Raw genomic sequence first — 16,895 nt, 5'->3', positions numbered from 1 at the left:
CCACCCCAGTGGGAAGGAGAGAGAGGCATCTTATTACTGCTATGGGGAACCTTAGTCTCTTCTGCTGATGATTTCTGATGGGAGGACTTCATTGTCCCCTTGGCAAGGATGAAGTCCAAACTTCATGCATGGACTTTTCTCACACTCCAAATGGGTATTTGAGGATTGTTCTTTATAGTGTCAGAAAAGTAAAAATCTATGCTTCCTACTTGGCTTTTATTGGCATGGTTAACAGAGAACAATAACATTTTTATGGGTTTTTTGCTTAAGAGGAGTAGTGATTGTCCAAAACGTTGTTGCATGTTGAGGTTTTCTCTGCTCTTTGGTTCTAGAGAGCAGGCTTTAGTTGCTGCTTCCTTTTTACCTGAACCCAATCAGTGTTTCTGCATTGCCTGTTCTTTCTGAGGCTGGGTTTTATAAAATAAAGAGAAATCTCAAGAAGCCCACCACTGTGTTGTTCTTCAGCTACAAAAAATTCTTAATTGATCTTCCTTTCTTTCACTTTCAAAAGCCTGCCTATTGTGCTTTACATATACTTTCCAGGGATTTTCTTTGTGGTTAGTGGAAAGAATAGAAGGAAATACAGTAGAAGCCATAGGTTACTTTTCTTTAATGAAAGTAAAATATTTCCATCCATTTGCATGCAAAATTCGAGAAGTCATTGTTTTTTTACCGCAGCGTAGTACTCTACTGTGTATATATTCCATACTTTCTTCATCCATTCTTCCATTGAAGGGCATCTAGGTTGTTTCCAGGTTCTGGCTATTACAAATAATACTGCTATGAACATAGTTGAACAAATGCTTTTGTCATATGATAGGGCATCTCTTGGGTATATTCCCAAGAGTGGTATTGCTGGGTCCAGGGGTAAGTTGATCCCTAATTTCCTGAGAAACCGAAACACTGATTTCCACAGTGGTTGCACAAGATTGCATTCCCACCAGCAATGGATGAGGGTACCCCTTCCTCCACAGCCTCTCCAGCAAAGGTTATCCTTGGTGTTTTTGACTTTAGCCATTCTGACAGGTGTAAGATGATATCTCAAAGTTGTATTGATTTGCATTTCCCTGATTGCTAAGGAGGTTGAGCATGACCTTAAGTGTCTTTTGGCCATTTGAACTTCTTCTGTTGAGAATTCTCTGTTCAGTTCAGTGCCCCATTTTTTAATTGGGTTAATTAGCATTTTAAAGTCTAGTTAGTCTAGTTTCTTGAGTTCTCTATATATTTTGGAGATCAGACCTTTTTCTGTTGCGGGGCTGGTGAAGATCTTCTCCCAGTCAGTAGGTTTCCTTTTTGTCTTAGTGACAGTGTCCTTTGCTTTACAGAAGCTTCTCAGTCTCAGGAGGTCCCATTTATTCAATGAGGCCCTTAATGTCTGTGCTGCTGGGGATATACATAGGAAGCGATCTCCTGTGCCCATCTCTTGTAGGGTACTTCCCACTTTCTCTTCTATCGGGTTCAGTGTGTTCGGGCTGATATTGAGGTCTTTAATCCATTTGGACTTGAGTTTTGTGCATGTTGATAGATATGGGTCTATTTTCATTCTTCTACAGGTTGACATCCAGTTGTGCCAGCACCATTTGTTGAAGATGCTTTCTTTCTTCCATTGTTTACTTTTAGCTCCTTTATCGAAAATCAGGTGTTCATAGGTTTGTGGGTTAATGTCAGGGTCTTCTATTCGATTCCATTGGTCGACTTCTCTGTTTTTATGCCAGTACCACACTGTTTTCATTACTGTAGCTCTGTAATAGAGTTTGAAGTCAGGGATGGTAATGCCTCCAGAAGATCCTTTATTGTATAGGATTGTTTTGGCTATCCTGGGTTTTTTGTTTTTCCATATAAAGTTGATTATTGTCCTCTCCAGATCTGTGAAGAATTTTGATGGGATCTTGGAAATAGAAAACACTATCCTGAGTGAGGTATTCCAGACCCAAAAAGATGAACATGGGATGTACTCACTCATAATTGGTTTACAGCCATAAATTAGGGTCACGGAGACTACAATTGGTGGACCTAAAGAAGCTAAATAAGAAGGTGAACCCAAGGAAAAACATATAGTTATCCTCTTGCCTATGGGAAGTAGACAAAATTGCCGGGGAGAAAATTAGGATCTTGGGGGTGGGGTGGGATGGGGGTAAGGGGAGATGGGGAGAGAAAAGTGAGAAGGGAAGGAGGGGGGAACTTGGGGAAACAGGAGGATTGGGATAAAGGAAGGTTGGACAGGGGAGCACAGAAGCACAATTCTTAGTTAAGAGATCCATCTTAGGGTTGGCAAGAGACTTGACCCTAGAGCGGCTCCCAGGAGCCCATGGTGATGTCCCCAGTTAGTCCCTTGGGCAGCTGAGGATAGGGAACCTGAAATGACCCTATCCTATAGCAATACTGATGAATATCTTGCATATCACCATAGAACCTTCATCTGGTGATGGATGGAGATAGAGACAGAGACCCACACTTGAGCACTGGACTGAGCTCCCAAGGTCCCAATGAGGAGCGGAAGGAGAGAGAAGATGAGCAAGGACGTTAGGACTATGAGGGGTGCACCCACCCACTGAGACAATGGGGCTGATCTATTGGGAGCTCACCAAGGCCAGCTGAACTGTGACTGAAAAAGCATGGGATAAAACCGGACTCTCTGAACATGGCGAACAATGAGGACTGACGAGAAGCCAAGGACAATGGCACGGGGTTTTGACCCTACTTCATGTTCTGGCTTTGTTGGAGCCTAGCCAGTTTGGATGTTCACCTTCCTAGACATGGACGGAGGGGGGCAGACTGTGGACTTTCCACAGGGCAGGGAACCCTGACTGCTCTTTGGACTGGAGAGGGAGGGGGAGAGGAGTTTGGGGGAGGGGGAGGAGGGTGGGAGGAGGGGGAGGGAAATGGGAGGCTGGGAGGAGGCGGATACTTTTTTTTCCTTTTCTCAATAAAAAAAAGAAAGTAAAATATTTACATAATTTGAAAAGCCACAGTAACTATAAGAAAATACATAGTTGCTGTATGTTGCATTGTGCATGTCCAGATTCTAGTTTTAGAAGAGACCATGTGCAACATTTTCAACTGTTTCCACTGTTACCTAGTCCCCCCTCTCCGCAAGTATTCTCATGTTTCAGTTTAATCTGGCTGAGTTGGTTGCTTTGAGGAAATTAGTCAAAGGAACCAAATTCTACTCCCTCAACTGACAATTCCAAATTTTCCTTGGCTTCAGACTTGGCCAGTGCTGCAGTAGCATCAGGAACAGTAGCAGTGATGGCAGCTACAGCAGCAGTAGACATGAACACAGGTGCATCAGTCAAGAAGGGCTTGGCTTTTTTCAGCAAGTGGGAAGGCAGATTCATTCTCCACAAAGGCAGGACCTGCTTGTATTAATGGTAGAATGTGACTCTAAGTCAGCAGTTGGGTAACCAATCTGTAGATAAACACTGGCAACATTGAGGATACTTTCCAGGAAGTCAGACTGAAGAGATTGCTTTGTGATGCCATGTACTTCAGAGCTATAGATGCTTCCATTGTCAAACACCTGCTGGATGGTCAGCCTAAAGCAAAAGGGAGAGATGCTAAGCCTGTTTTGTACTGTGGCTTTGCTAGGTCCCACATTGTCTCCAGCTGCACATCACTCAGAATTTCAGTGGTATCCCTGGAGTTTTCAGTGGTGATGCCTAAGGCCTTTAAGAACAGAATCTTCAGCTGGGTGGTAGTGGTACACACCTTTAATCCCAGCACTCAGGAGGCTAAAGGTAGGTGGATATCTGTGAGTTCGAGGCCAGCCTGGTCTATAAGAGCTAGTGCCAGGACAGGCTCCAAAGCTACACTGAGAAACCCTGTCTCTAAAAACAAAACAAAAATAACAGAATCTTCTAGGGCCCCAGATTGTTTTCTTTTCTGGGCTGATAAAGTGACTTCACATGGAGTGATGGCACCAACATAAGTGCCAGTCAATTCCTTATTGGCCAGTATGCTTCTGATCATAGTGAAGTCTTCTTTGGTAAATATAAAGCCTGCACTCTCCTTGAATATGAGGTAAAAATTTCTCCAGAGCTGAGTTGTTTTCTAGGTGTCTGCTGATGGCTTTAAGTATGATGCTGTTCTTGCCCATCAGCACCACAACCTCCCCTTGGAAGGACATGCAGATCTGTTTGGAGCCCACATTGTCTGCTCCCACAATGAAGCATTTTGGATGATCATCCAAAATTTGGAGGTTTTTAATGCAGTATTTGGACTTTTAATAGCATTCTGTCTTTTGAGGGCATTTTGGCAGTGTGTCAGATATTGCCACCCAGGGTTTAAAGGTGAGAACAGTAAGACAACAAAGGAGATCAAGGGGATACAAATTGAAAAGGAAGAAATCAAATTCTCACTATTTGCAGATGATATGATAGCATACATAAGTGGCCCCAAAAATTCTATCAGGGAACTCCTATAGCTGATAAACGCCTTTAGTCAAGTGGCCATATACAAGATTAATTCAAAAAAAAATTTATACAAACAATAAAAGGACTAAGAAAGAAATCAGAGAAACATGACCCATCACAATAACCACAAATAACATAAAATATCTTGTGGCAACACTAATCAAAGAAGTGAAAGACCTATTCAAAAAGAATTTTAAATCTTTTTTAATTGAGTGCTACATTTTTTCTGTTTCCCTCCCTACCTCTCCCCTCCCCACTTCAACCCTCCCCCAAAGGTCCCCAAGGTCCCAGTTTACTCAGGAGATCTTGTCTTTTTCTACTTTCCATGTAGATTAGATCTATGTAAGTCTTCCTTAGAATCCTCATTGTTGTCTAAGTTCTCTGGGATTGTGGTTTGTTTAAGAAAGAAATTGGAGATGATATAAGAAATTGGAAAGATCTCCCATGATCAGGGATTGGCAGGATTAACATAGTAAAAATGACCATCTTACCAAAAGCAATCTACAATTTCAGTGTAATACCCATCAAAATTCCAACACAATTCTTCTAGACCTCTAAAGAACAATATCAATTTCATATTAAAAAAAAACACTCAGGGTAACTAAAACAATCCTGCACAATAAAGGAACTTCCAGAGGTATCACCATCCCTGACGGCAAACTTTACTATAGAGGTATAGCAATAAAAATCATATGGTATTGGCATAAAAATAGACAGGCAAATAAATGGAATTAAATTGAAACCTTTGACATAAATGCACATACCTACAAACACATAATTTTTTGAGAAAGAAGCCAAATTATACAATGGAAAAAAGAAAATATCTTCAACAAATGGTGCCGGTGTAACTGGATGTTAGCATTTAGAAGGATACAAATAGATTCATATCATTTGCCGTGCACAAAACTCAAGTCCAAGTGAATCAACATAAATCTAGTTATGTTAAACCCAATAGAAGAGGCAGTGGAAAGTAGCTTTTAACACATTGGTGCAGGAGACTACTTTTTAAATATAACGCCAGTAGCACAGACACTGAGATCAACAATTAATAAATGGGAACCCCTGAAACTGAAAAGCTTTTGCAAGGCAAAAGACACTGTCAATAAGACAAAATGGCAGTCTACATAATGGGAAAAGATCTTCACCAACCTCACATCTGACAGAGGACTGATCTCCAAAATATACAAAGAAATCAAGAAACTAGACATCAAAATAACAAATAAATTCAATTAAAAATGGGGTACAGTTATAAATAAAGAAGACTCAATAGGAGAATCTCAGATAGCCAAAAGACACTTATAGAAATGTTCAACGAGCCCTGCATCTCTGGGATGAAGCCTACTTGATCATGATGGATAATTTTTCTAATGTGTTCTTGGATTCGGTTTGCCAGTATTTTATTGAGAATTTTTGCGTCGATATTCATGAGTGAGATAGGCCTGTAATTCTCTTTCTTGGTTGGGCCTTTGTGTGGTTTTGGTATCAGAGTAACTGTAGCTTCATAAAAGGAATTTGGCAATGACTCTTCTGTTTCTATATTGTGAAATACATTAAGGAGTATAGGTATTAGGTCTTCTTGGAAGTTCTGGTAGAATTTTGCGTTGAAACCATCTGGTCCTGGGCTTTTTTTGGAAGGGAGATTTTTGATAACAGTTTCTAGTTCTTCGCAACTAACAGGTCTATTTAGATCGTTCACCTGGTCTTGGTTTAGCTTTGGTATATGGTACTTATCTAAAAAAATGTCCATTTCTTTTGCATTTTCTAATTTTGTGGCATACAGGCTTTTGTAGTAAGATCTAATGAGTCTCTGAATTTCCTCTGTGTCTGTGGTTATGTCCCCCTTTTCATTTCTGATCTTGTTTATTTGCATGTTCTCTCTCTATCGTTTAATTGAAGAGGACACCTGAAAATGGAAGGATCTCCCTTGCTCCTGGATTGGGAGGATCAACATAGTAAAAATGGCAATTCTACCAAAAGCAATCTATAGATTCAATGCAATCCCCATCAAAATCCCATCAAAATTCTTCACAGATCTGGAGAAGAAAATAATCAACTTTATATGGAAAAACAAAAAACCCAGGATAGCCAAAACAATCTTATACAACAAAGGATCGTCTGGAGGCATTACCATCCTTGACTTCAAACTCTACTACAGAGCTACAGTATTGAAAACAGCTTGGTATTGGCATAAAAACAGAGAAGTCGACCAGTGGAATCGAATAGAAGACCCTGACATTAACCCACAAACCTATGAACACCTGATTTTCGATAAAGGAGCTAAAAGTATACAATGGAAAAAAGAGAGCATCTTCAACAAATTGTGCTGGCAAAACTGGATGTCAACCTGTAGAAGAATGAAAATAGATCCATATCTATCACTATGCACAAAATTCAAGTCCAGATGGATTAAAGACCTCAATATCAGCCCGAACACACTGAACCTGATAGAAGAGAAAGTGGGAAGTACTCTACAACACATGGGCACAGGAGGCCACTTCCTATGTATAACCCCAGCAACACAGACATTAAGGGCCTCATTGAATAAATGGGACCTCCTGAGACTGAGAAGCTTCTGTAAAGCAAAGGACACTGTCGCTAAGACAAAAAGGCAACCTACTGACTGGGAGAAGATCTTCACCAACCCCGCAACAGACAAAGGTCTGATCTCCAAAATATATAAAGATCTCAGGAAACTAGACCGTAAAAGGCTAACCAACCCAATTATAAAATGGGGCACTGAGCTGAACAGAGAATTCTCAACAGAAGAAGTTCAAATGGCCAAAAGACACTTAAGGTCATGCTCAACTTCCTTAGCGATCAGGCAAATGCAAATCAAGACAACTTTAAGATACCATTTTACACCTGTCAGAATGGCTAAAATAAAAAACAGCAATGATAGCCTTTGCTGGAGAGGTTGTGGAGAAAGGGGTACCCTCATTCATTGCTGGTGGGAATGCAAACTTGTGCAACCACTTTGGAAATCAGTGTTTCGGTTTCTCAGGAAATTCGGGATCAACTTACCCCTGGACCCAGCAATACCACTCTTGGGAATATACCCAAGAGAGGCCTTATTATACAACAAAAGTATATGCCCTACAATGTTCATAGCAGCCTTGTTTGTAATAGCCAGAACTTGGAAACAACCTAGATGCCCTTCAATGGAAGAATGGATGAAGAAAGTATGGAATATATTCATATTAGAGTACTACTCAGCAGTAAAAAACAAGGGCTTCTTGAATTTTGCATGCAAATGGATGGAAATAGAAAACACTATCCTGAGTGAGGTAAGCCTGACCCAAAAAGAGGAGCATGGGATGTACTCACTCATATTTGGTTTCTAGCCATAAACAAAGGACATTGAGCCTATAATTAGTGATCCTAGAGAAGCTAAATAAGGAGAACTCAAAGAAAAACATATAGACATCCTCCTAAATATTAATCTTCATCAGGCGATGAAAGGAGACAGAGACAGAGACCCACATTGGAGTACCAGACATAATTCTCAAGGTTCAAATCAGGAGCAGAAGGAGAGAGAGAATGAGCAAGGAACTCAGGACCGCAAGGGGTGCACCCACACACTGAGTCAATGGGGATGTTCTATTGGGAACTCACCAAGGCCAGCTGGCCTGGGTCTGAAAAAGCCTGGGATAAAACCGGACTCTCTGAACATAGCGGACAATGAGGACTACTGAGAACTCAAGAACAATGGCAATGGGTTTTTGATCCAACTACACGTACTGGCTTTGTGGGAGCCTAGGCAGTTTGGATGCTCAACTTACTAGACCTGGATGGAGGTGGGGGTTCCTTGGACTTCCCACAGGGCAGGGAACCCTGATTGCTCTTCGGGCTGAGGAGGGAGGGGGACTTGATTGGGGGAGGGGAAAGGAAATGGGAGGCGGTGGCGGGGAAGAGACAGAAATCTTTAATAAATAAAAAAAAGAAATGTTCAACGTCCTTAATAATCTGAGTAATTCAAATTGAAATGACTTTGACATACCATCTTACACCTGTCAGAATGGCTAAGATCAAAAACACTAATGACAGCCTATGTTGGCATGGATGTGGAGTAAGGGGAGCACTCCTTACTGGTGGGAATGCAAACTTGTGCAGTCACTTTTGAAGTCAGTATGGCAGTTTCTCAGAAAATTGATAATCAATCAACCTCAAGACTCAGTACTACCACTTTTGGGCATATATCCAAAGGATGCACAATCATACCACAAGGACACTTGCTCAACCATGTTCATAGTAGATTTATTTGTAATAACTAGAACCTGGAAACAACCTAGATCCTGTTCCACTAAAGAATGGTTAAAGAAAATGTGTTATGTTTACACAATGGAGTATTAGTCAGCTGTAAATCAATGATATCATGAAATTTGCAGGCAAATGTATGGAACTAGAGAGAAATCATCCTGAGTAAAGTAACCTAGACTCAGAAAGACAAATATGAAATTTACTCACTCATAAGTGGATATTCTATGTCAAGTAAAGGATAACCAGGCTATAATCCACAGCCCCAGAGAGGCTAGGTGACAAGCAGGGTTGGTTCAAAGAGGGACACAAGGATTTCTCTGGGAAGAAGTAGAAGAGATCTTCTGGGAAAACTGGTGAGGGGAGATGGGAGCATGAGAGATCTGGTTGTATAGGTTGGGGGTGGGATGGAGGGAAAGAGTAATGAAAGAGATGCCTTGATGGGGGTGCATTTTGGGATTAGGGAGAAACATGGTTCTAGGGAACCTCCCAGGAAATCATAAGGATGAATCAAGCTAAGATTCCTAACACTAGTGGAGAGGATACCTAAACTGGCCTTCTCCTGTAATCAGATTGATGGCTATCCTAATTGCCATCAGAGAGTCTTCATCCAGTAACTGATGGAAGCAGATGCAGGGATTCACAACCTAGCACTGGGCTGAACTCCAGGAATCCTCCCAAAGAAAGTGAGGAGGGATTGTATGAGTGAGAGGGTCAAAGACATGAGAGAAAAAGGCACGGAGACAGGTTTTTCTGAGCTTGTGGGAGCTCATGGACTCTGGACCTGGATAGGATAGACTGGATAGGATAGACTCTGGACTCTGGATAGGGAGCCTGCATGGGATTGACCAAGGCCCTCTTCATGTGTGAGACAGTTGTGTAGCTTGGTCTGTTTGTGGGGAATCCTAGAAGTGTGACCAGGATCTTTCCCTGGTACATTAGCTGACTCATTGGAACCTATTTCCTATGGTGGGATGCCTTGCCCAGCCTTGATGAAGGGAAAGGAGCTTGGTCCTGCCTCAACTTGATATGCCATGCTTTGTTGACTCCCATGGGAGGCCTGCCCCTTTCTGAATGGAGATGGAGGAGGAGTGAATTTGGGAAAAAGGGGAGGCAGGAGAGGGAATGGGAGGAGAGAAGGGCAAGAGAATTGCAATTGAGATGTAAAATAAATGATGAAATTAATTAACAAATAAAAAAAGAGGGAGAAAAGATGATTCCACTCTAGGGAAGATGCCTGGAAAGAGAAACTATTGCCCTGTATGTAAACAACTGTTTAGCTTCATGATTTCCTTAGCCTGCTATAGAGGGGCCACTCTGGGAGTCTCTTTTGTCATCAGTATTTTTATCTCTCCACCAACTCACCTACATACTTATTTAAGATGACCAAATGCAGTGGGATGATAGTAATTAGAATATCTAACAGAATGAGTACTCCTCTCAGTATATGAGTGCTCTTTTCATTTGTATTTCTCTTATTATATATGCTGAAAAATTTCAAAATGAAAGCCTTAAAGGCTTTACTAAATGAATACTTTTTCATACCATTTTGATTCTGATTTCTTTCAATGTAATACTCCTTTTTCTTTCTTTAGGAAAGCTTTTAGAATCTCTTGTTTTATTCTGTGATGGTTTGACGTTTTATTGCTGTACTCATTATGCTAGACATTCTGTGCTCTTGTTTAATAAATAGAGTCATGACCTAAATGTCCAAGAAACTATTTTATAGTGTTTATTGATCCTATTTTTCTATTTTAAAACTAGCAATGATTTAGATATACCTCATGTATTATAGTACATATTTTATGTTTTTAACATTTTCATTATTTTTATTATAATTTGGATAATTTTTTTACTTTAAATTACAACATTCTTTTGAATTGGAATTCCACTGAGATTTTGTTTTGGTTAGCATAAGTTTGTGATAATTATTTCTCTTACATTTCAAATTCAATGAAATGTATTGTTTTTTTTTACTTTTTATTCTTTTTATATTTGTTTTATGGGTCTAATACTATTTTATACCTCATAATATTTTCCTTATTAATTAAGTTTTGTAGTTTCTTTCACTTTAATTTTTCTCATATTCAAGAACTTTCTTCAATGATCTAGTGATTATAGTGTCCCATTTCATGGGCAGAATCCTGAATTTATGCTTTCTGTATATAAGCACAGTGTGTAGTCCAGAGGTATTCATTATAGAATGTTCAAGTGGTCCACTGTGGACCCCAAACGTTGTTATGTGGAGATCTTTTCAAGCTATATTTACCAGGAAACTAATTTTCAGTTTCTTTTTTGTTTGTTTTGTTTGTTTGTTTGTTTTTAGATAGGGTTTCTTTGTGTAACATTGGCTGTCCTGGAACTTGTTCTGTAGAACAGGCTGGCCTGAATTCACAGAGATCCACTTGCTTCTGCCTCCTGAGTGCTGGAAATAAAAGGTGTGCCCTACCACTTCCCGGCTTTAATTCCATTTTTTTCTGAATGGCAATAATCTGGTTGCAAGGCTTTTTGCTTAGAATGTAGAGGAAGCATTGTACATTAGTATTCAGAGATTCACCAACTAATGTTTGGCTTTCTAATTCATACTCATTTGTCATCTCACTTACTTTCCCTCATTTTGAAAAAAATTCCAGTGTTTTGAGCCAATGAGTAGTAAGATGCAGCTTCTGGCTTATTAAGTAGCTCTTGGCTAATGGTTTTCTGTGATTACAAGTTGCATCTGTATATGTGAGAGTAAACTTTGAATATTCATAGATGCATTTCCAATTCATTTCTCATTTGATTTTGCCCCCTACCCTCTGCCAACAATAATGCCTTCAAGTTCTAAGCTTATTGAGTATGTTTTCATGAAAATTCTCAGTGCACATTGCACATTTTAAGTTATGAACTTCTTCACTCTGCCAAGCTAGGTACTACTTTTTCATTTACTTTCTGTAACCTAAAAACATTCTTTTGTCAGATGATACCTCATCTCCTGCTATAATTGGCTTTGTTTATTTTTCTAATATGATAAAGAAATATATATGCTTAAAACATATATGTTCTTACTGCTTATAAAAATAGAGAGTGAAACTAAGGCCTCACACATGCTAGATAAGGGCTCAAGCACTGAAGTACATTTTTGGTTCTTATTTATTATTTCATTCATTTTTATTTTGAGACAGCATCACTAAGTTCCATCAGCAGTTGCCCTTGATCTCACTCTGTACCCTTGACAAGTCTTGATTTGTGATCTTTCTGCCTCAGTCTTCCATGTAGCTAGGATTACATGATTGAACTGTCTTTCACTGTAACATATCTCAGGAATAAAACATCTTAAGCTTTAACATGTGTGTGAATCACCACGATGATTGCAGATTCAGATTTTGTTGTTCTGAGTGTTGCATAAGATTCTGCAATTTACACTAAAATATCCAACAACCCAATGAGTAGCTATAATCTACAGCATCTTCTATGCCAAAATCCCTTTGATATTTCATTCATTTGCCACATTTGGGTGACAGATTAAGTTTGCCTTGTTGCTGTGGGATTTTTAGATGAAGAATATAACTTGAAAGACCATAAAGACAGGCTCATAACTGAAGGTACTTGTATTAGGCATTCCTACCTATGGTTATTAACACTTAGAACATATATATATATATATAATTTTCATAGACATATATTTATTTATATATAGTATGTATGTATTTTTCTTCATATGAACCATCTGCCCAAAGAAATATTATTTTAAAATGAAAAGCATAGCATAGTACTGGTATTCAGATTTTTTCCTCTGAAAAGGAAACATGGTATATTGTTGCAAAAATACCCAACTAGTGGTTATGTAACTTTACTATGGTGACAATAGTTACTAAAATTTATACAAGGTCAAATTTTTATAGATCTACATGCAAAAAAGTACATGCAAAACCTGGTGTGCTTTTGCTTTTGTTGAAGATGCCGTACATCTTGGTCTGAGGACATAGAGAAATCAAGCTGGGATTGATCGGAAAGTTCCCATGTGCTGGCCAGAGGTGCTCTGCAGGCTTCTGGGAGAGAACTGTCATTAACAATCTTACTCAGATATAGACCTTTGTACATCAAAACTGACTTACCAGGCAAGATGCAACAAACCTGACAGCTCACTGGCACAATGGTAGTAATTCTGTTACGGGCATAACTAACTGGCTGCTACAGTAAAGCTGTTCAGAAACTGATGACTGGGGAGGTCATAGGCCATAGTGGGGAAGCTATTATTGTTGTCTTGCTAAATAGCCTTGTTGTGCCCACCCAATTGCCTTCTAACCATGTTTATATCCTCAGATTAGTGCTATTATAAATTGTAGTCAAAGAAATCTCTCTTTTCAGTGGTCAGTACTGACTGCAGAGACTCATAACTGGCCAAAATTCTGCGAATAAATGACAGGAGACTGTTTAGCTATAAATATGACATCTACAACACCCTATCTATGGCTTAGGAAATATCTAGAAAAAGAGACAGAAAAAATGTAAGAAACAAAGAAAGACAGCAGTGTGTCATGCTGCCAGAGATGTTGTAGCTGCTTGATCTCATGGTAGCTATATTACCTTCACAAGATCTACACGAGATTAGACCTGCCAACACTCTATCATAGAGAGAGGAGGGAACTTTTAAAGCTTTCCCTCTTCCTGAGGGTTTGTAGACAGTTAATGGTTAATGGGGCAGTGGAAGACAGTTATCAAGTGGTCCAGCCACTGGTAAGCTGCTTATACTACTAGAAACAAATGCTCACCTCATGTTAATAACCATAATGAAACTCATTGGTACACACACACACACACACACACACACACACACACACACACACGCACAGCCACTTGAATGCACACACATGCACGCTCACACCCAATAGTTATGCAAGTAGAAGGAGAACTAGTTGGGAAGAGGAAGGGGAAGGGGATTAGTGAGAATGGGAGGAGGACAAGAGAGGGTGACAGTAGCTGCATCTGATCAAATCACATTATATACATGTGCAAAAATATAACGAGATCCATTATAAATAATTTCATATAAGAATGTAGTCATTTTAGAACAACTACAGCAAAATGAATGTGAAGAAATAACCATCCAAACTTCTGAATTTGAGTAAAATTTGTGTCACCATTTATAGCATTGTGCCAGCGTTTATTTCCTGACTTTTGCCATGGAATATGGTCAGGGGAGAACAGATGGGGAGGACAAAGGAACTATTCAAAAGATGTTATTTTACTGAGTTTTCTGTGTTTTGATTTTTGGGAAAAGATTTCACATAACCCAAACTGGCCTTCAATTCACTTTGAAGAAGACCTTGAACTCCTGACCCTCTTCTCTCCACCTGACTTCTGGGATTATAGGCATGCATGACTACCTAGCCATAAAATAGTATTTTAAAAGTACAGCCACGAAACAAAAGTTGGAGAAATATAATCTACAAGCAGGTCAGTGGTTTCCTGACACAAAGAATTTTAGAAGGTGATGGCCATCAAACATTTTCAAACTGTTCAATTTATTGACAGTTTACGTGTTACATTTAAGAGTGTCACATATTTTTGTGTGTGTACTCTCTCTATATTCACATCCATACACATATCCATATATACATACCTATATACACATACACACACACATTTGCCATGGTGTACTGTGAAGGTATGAGGACAACCCCAGGTCTTTTAGCCTCTTTGTACCCTGAAGAAGACCAGGGTTTCTCGTTTATTGTTCACCACTATGTACATAAAATTAGGAAGTCCACGAACTTCCAGGGATTCCCGTGTTTCTATCTCCCATCTCATCATAGGAACACTTGGAATATAGGCACTACTACTATGCTGACCTGGATTTAGGGGACTTCATCTTAGGTTCTTACATTTGCATGGCAAGTGCTTTACCCACTGGGCCATCTCCCAAGCCCATAAGTCATATATTTATATGTGTAGTTGTTATATGACAGATATACTTCAAAAAAGCTATAAATTTAAAAAATGAAATAAAACAACTAGATAATATAATAATCTCTCATACTATCACCATTATGATGTTATTGCTGATATAATTTTAGTTAGCATTTACATTGATATCTGCATTTATTGAGTGCTTCTTATATTCAAGGAATTCGTCTGTTATTTTTCATACGTATGTGCATTTTCATGCATGTATATATGCATAACATGTGTATGCCTGGTGCTCGTGGAAACCAGAATTGGGCATCAGATCTCCTTTGACTGAAGTTACAGATGGTTGTGAGCCACCAAGTGGATTCTAGGAACTGAACTCATGTCCCCTGGAAGAACAGTCAAGTGTCTTACCCACTGAGCCATCTGCTCAGCCTCTTTTCTGTGTATTATTATTTATTACCATCCTCCTATAGTTCTCTGCTGGAGATATCATTGTTATTTTCATTTTATACATGAAGAAACCAGATATCAGAAGATGAGATAATTTCTACTATGCCACCTAGCTACTACATTTCATGCCTGAGATGCAAGTCGATAGCTGTCTGATGAGTAAGCTGTTTTTCTTCCTGTAACTACCTTCCTTTCATGTAAGTAACTTAAATGTGAGCTTCCTATTCTAGACAGCTACCTCAGTGGCTCTCATTAGGATATATGACTCTTTTATTTTTATAACTTTCAAACTCCTTTTCTGCTGAGATTTGTTTTCTTCCTTCCAATTCTTTCTGTGTTTTATTTTTTCCCTATAGAAAAAAAGCGCCAAGAATTCGTACTACTTACAGGATTTTGCTCCTAGCTTATTTCCCTTTGACTTCTAGATTTATGACTTAACTTTGTCTTATTTTCATTTTTTCTGGCTTTCTCTGCATATTGACAGAGTGGTTTTATCTGAACATTATGTATCCGGCTATATTTAACCCATCCCCCTTTCATCTTTATATACTCTACTTCTCTCAAAGATGATATCATCAGTTTCCATGAGAGAGGCGTGACAGGCCACATAAAAGTATAGCCTTTCCTTGCTCCACTATCTCTTCAATTTATTCCCTCCCCCACCCATTGCTATGTGGTATCTTGTTCAATTTCCACAATACATCTGGCATTTCATTTCTCTTCAAGAGTTTGGGAAGAAAATCACACACCAGAGCTTTTTCTTGATCCAGACACATTTCACAGCCTTTGACATTTAAAAAAAAATTCTGAGAAATCCTAGTTCTTTTCAGTCAAATGATGCCATTCCCTTTCTTGCTGTTTCTAGCACCTTGAGGCATATGCATTCTGCCAGCCTCAGCGCCTTCTGCAGCTAGATTCCATGTGTCACCCTGATGACCATTTCTGCCTCCTCCCAGGTGTCCCAGACACTAGCAGGTTTCAAAGCTCTGCTGAAGCTGCTGTCCTCCTGTCTTGTTGAAGTCAGCAGTAAAGGCAGCAGGGCAGGGAATATTTCTCTGCTTCAACAACTGGATCCTGCTGCTCACTTCTGGAGCTGTCATGTCAGCTCCTCCATATGCTGTCTCTTTCTGCTTTGATTGGTAGCTTAACATAGGAGCCCGGTTTTCCTTTCTCCTAGATCCCAAATCAGTTAGGAAACTCCATGATCCATTTTTTTTCCTTTGTACCAACAAATCTGTGCTATTTTATTATTAGGGCTACCACCAACCATTTTTTTTAACTCATCTTTTCTCAGATGTTTATAGGGCCTAACTTTAATTTTGCCTTAGCTTGCTCTCTTCCTGTTTCTTCTTGGCTATATTTACAACTTATGTTCTCATTTCAATTTTTTCTTTGCTTTTTTCTACTACCCATGAAACATAACCTGCGTTTGACAATTTGTGTTCAGTTTTTTAAAGCAATTGTTTTGGTTCTTTTATTGTGTACAACTTGCTGGGGAGATGTGAACACATATCTACTATCTCCAGTTAGGGAATTAGAATCCACTACATTTCAGCGTCAATGATTGCACTGAAAGTCCAACTTGGTGAAGCAATGAGTTTCTACACTTACTTGCAAGAGTGTAGGTGAGGGGTTTACTCCCAAGAACAGGAGCCTATTCCTCATGTTGACTCCTATACTTGTTTCTCCTGCTCCTCACCAGGATTCCACCAAATGTTTGGATGTAGGTCTCTTTATCTGTCTCCATCAATTGTTAAATGACACCTCTCTTGATGACAATTGGGCTAGGCACCAATCTGGTCACAGGAGAGGGCTAGTTCTGGCTGCTTACCCACTGTTGCTAAGAGTCTAAACTGTGGTTCTCCGCACAGAGTTTTGGGAGAT

The 16,895-nt window shown here is 39.4% G+C and overlaps 1 pseudogene; it reads right to left on the bottom strand.

The window, feature by feature from the left end:
• Nucleotides 1-3,334: 3,334 nt before the first annotated feature.
• On the bottom strand, nt 3,335-16,676 carry LOC121444898 (annotated as a pseudogene).
• Nucleotides 16,677-16,895: the final 219 nt, after the last annotated feature.

Source organism: Microtus oregoni, unplaced genomic scaffold (assembly GCF_018167655.1).
Source record: "Microtus oregoni isolate MIOR12 unplaced genomic scaffold, Mior012 000146F_ref0000122, whole genome shotgun sequence".
NCBI classification, from domain to species: domain Eukaryota; kingdom Metazoa; phylum Chordata; class Mammalia; order Rodentia; family Cricetidae; genus Microtus; species Microtus oregoni.
Note: the sequence above shows the minus strand (reverse complement) of the source record. Positions and strands in the feature narration are given on the sequence as shown.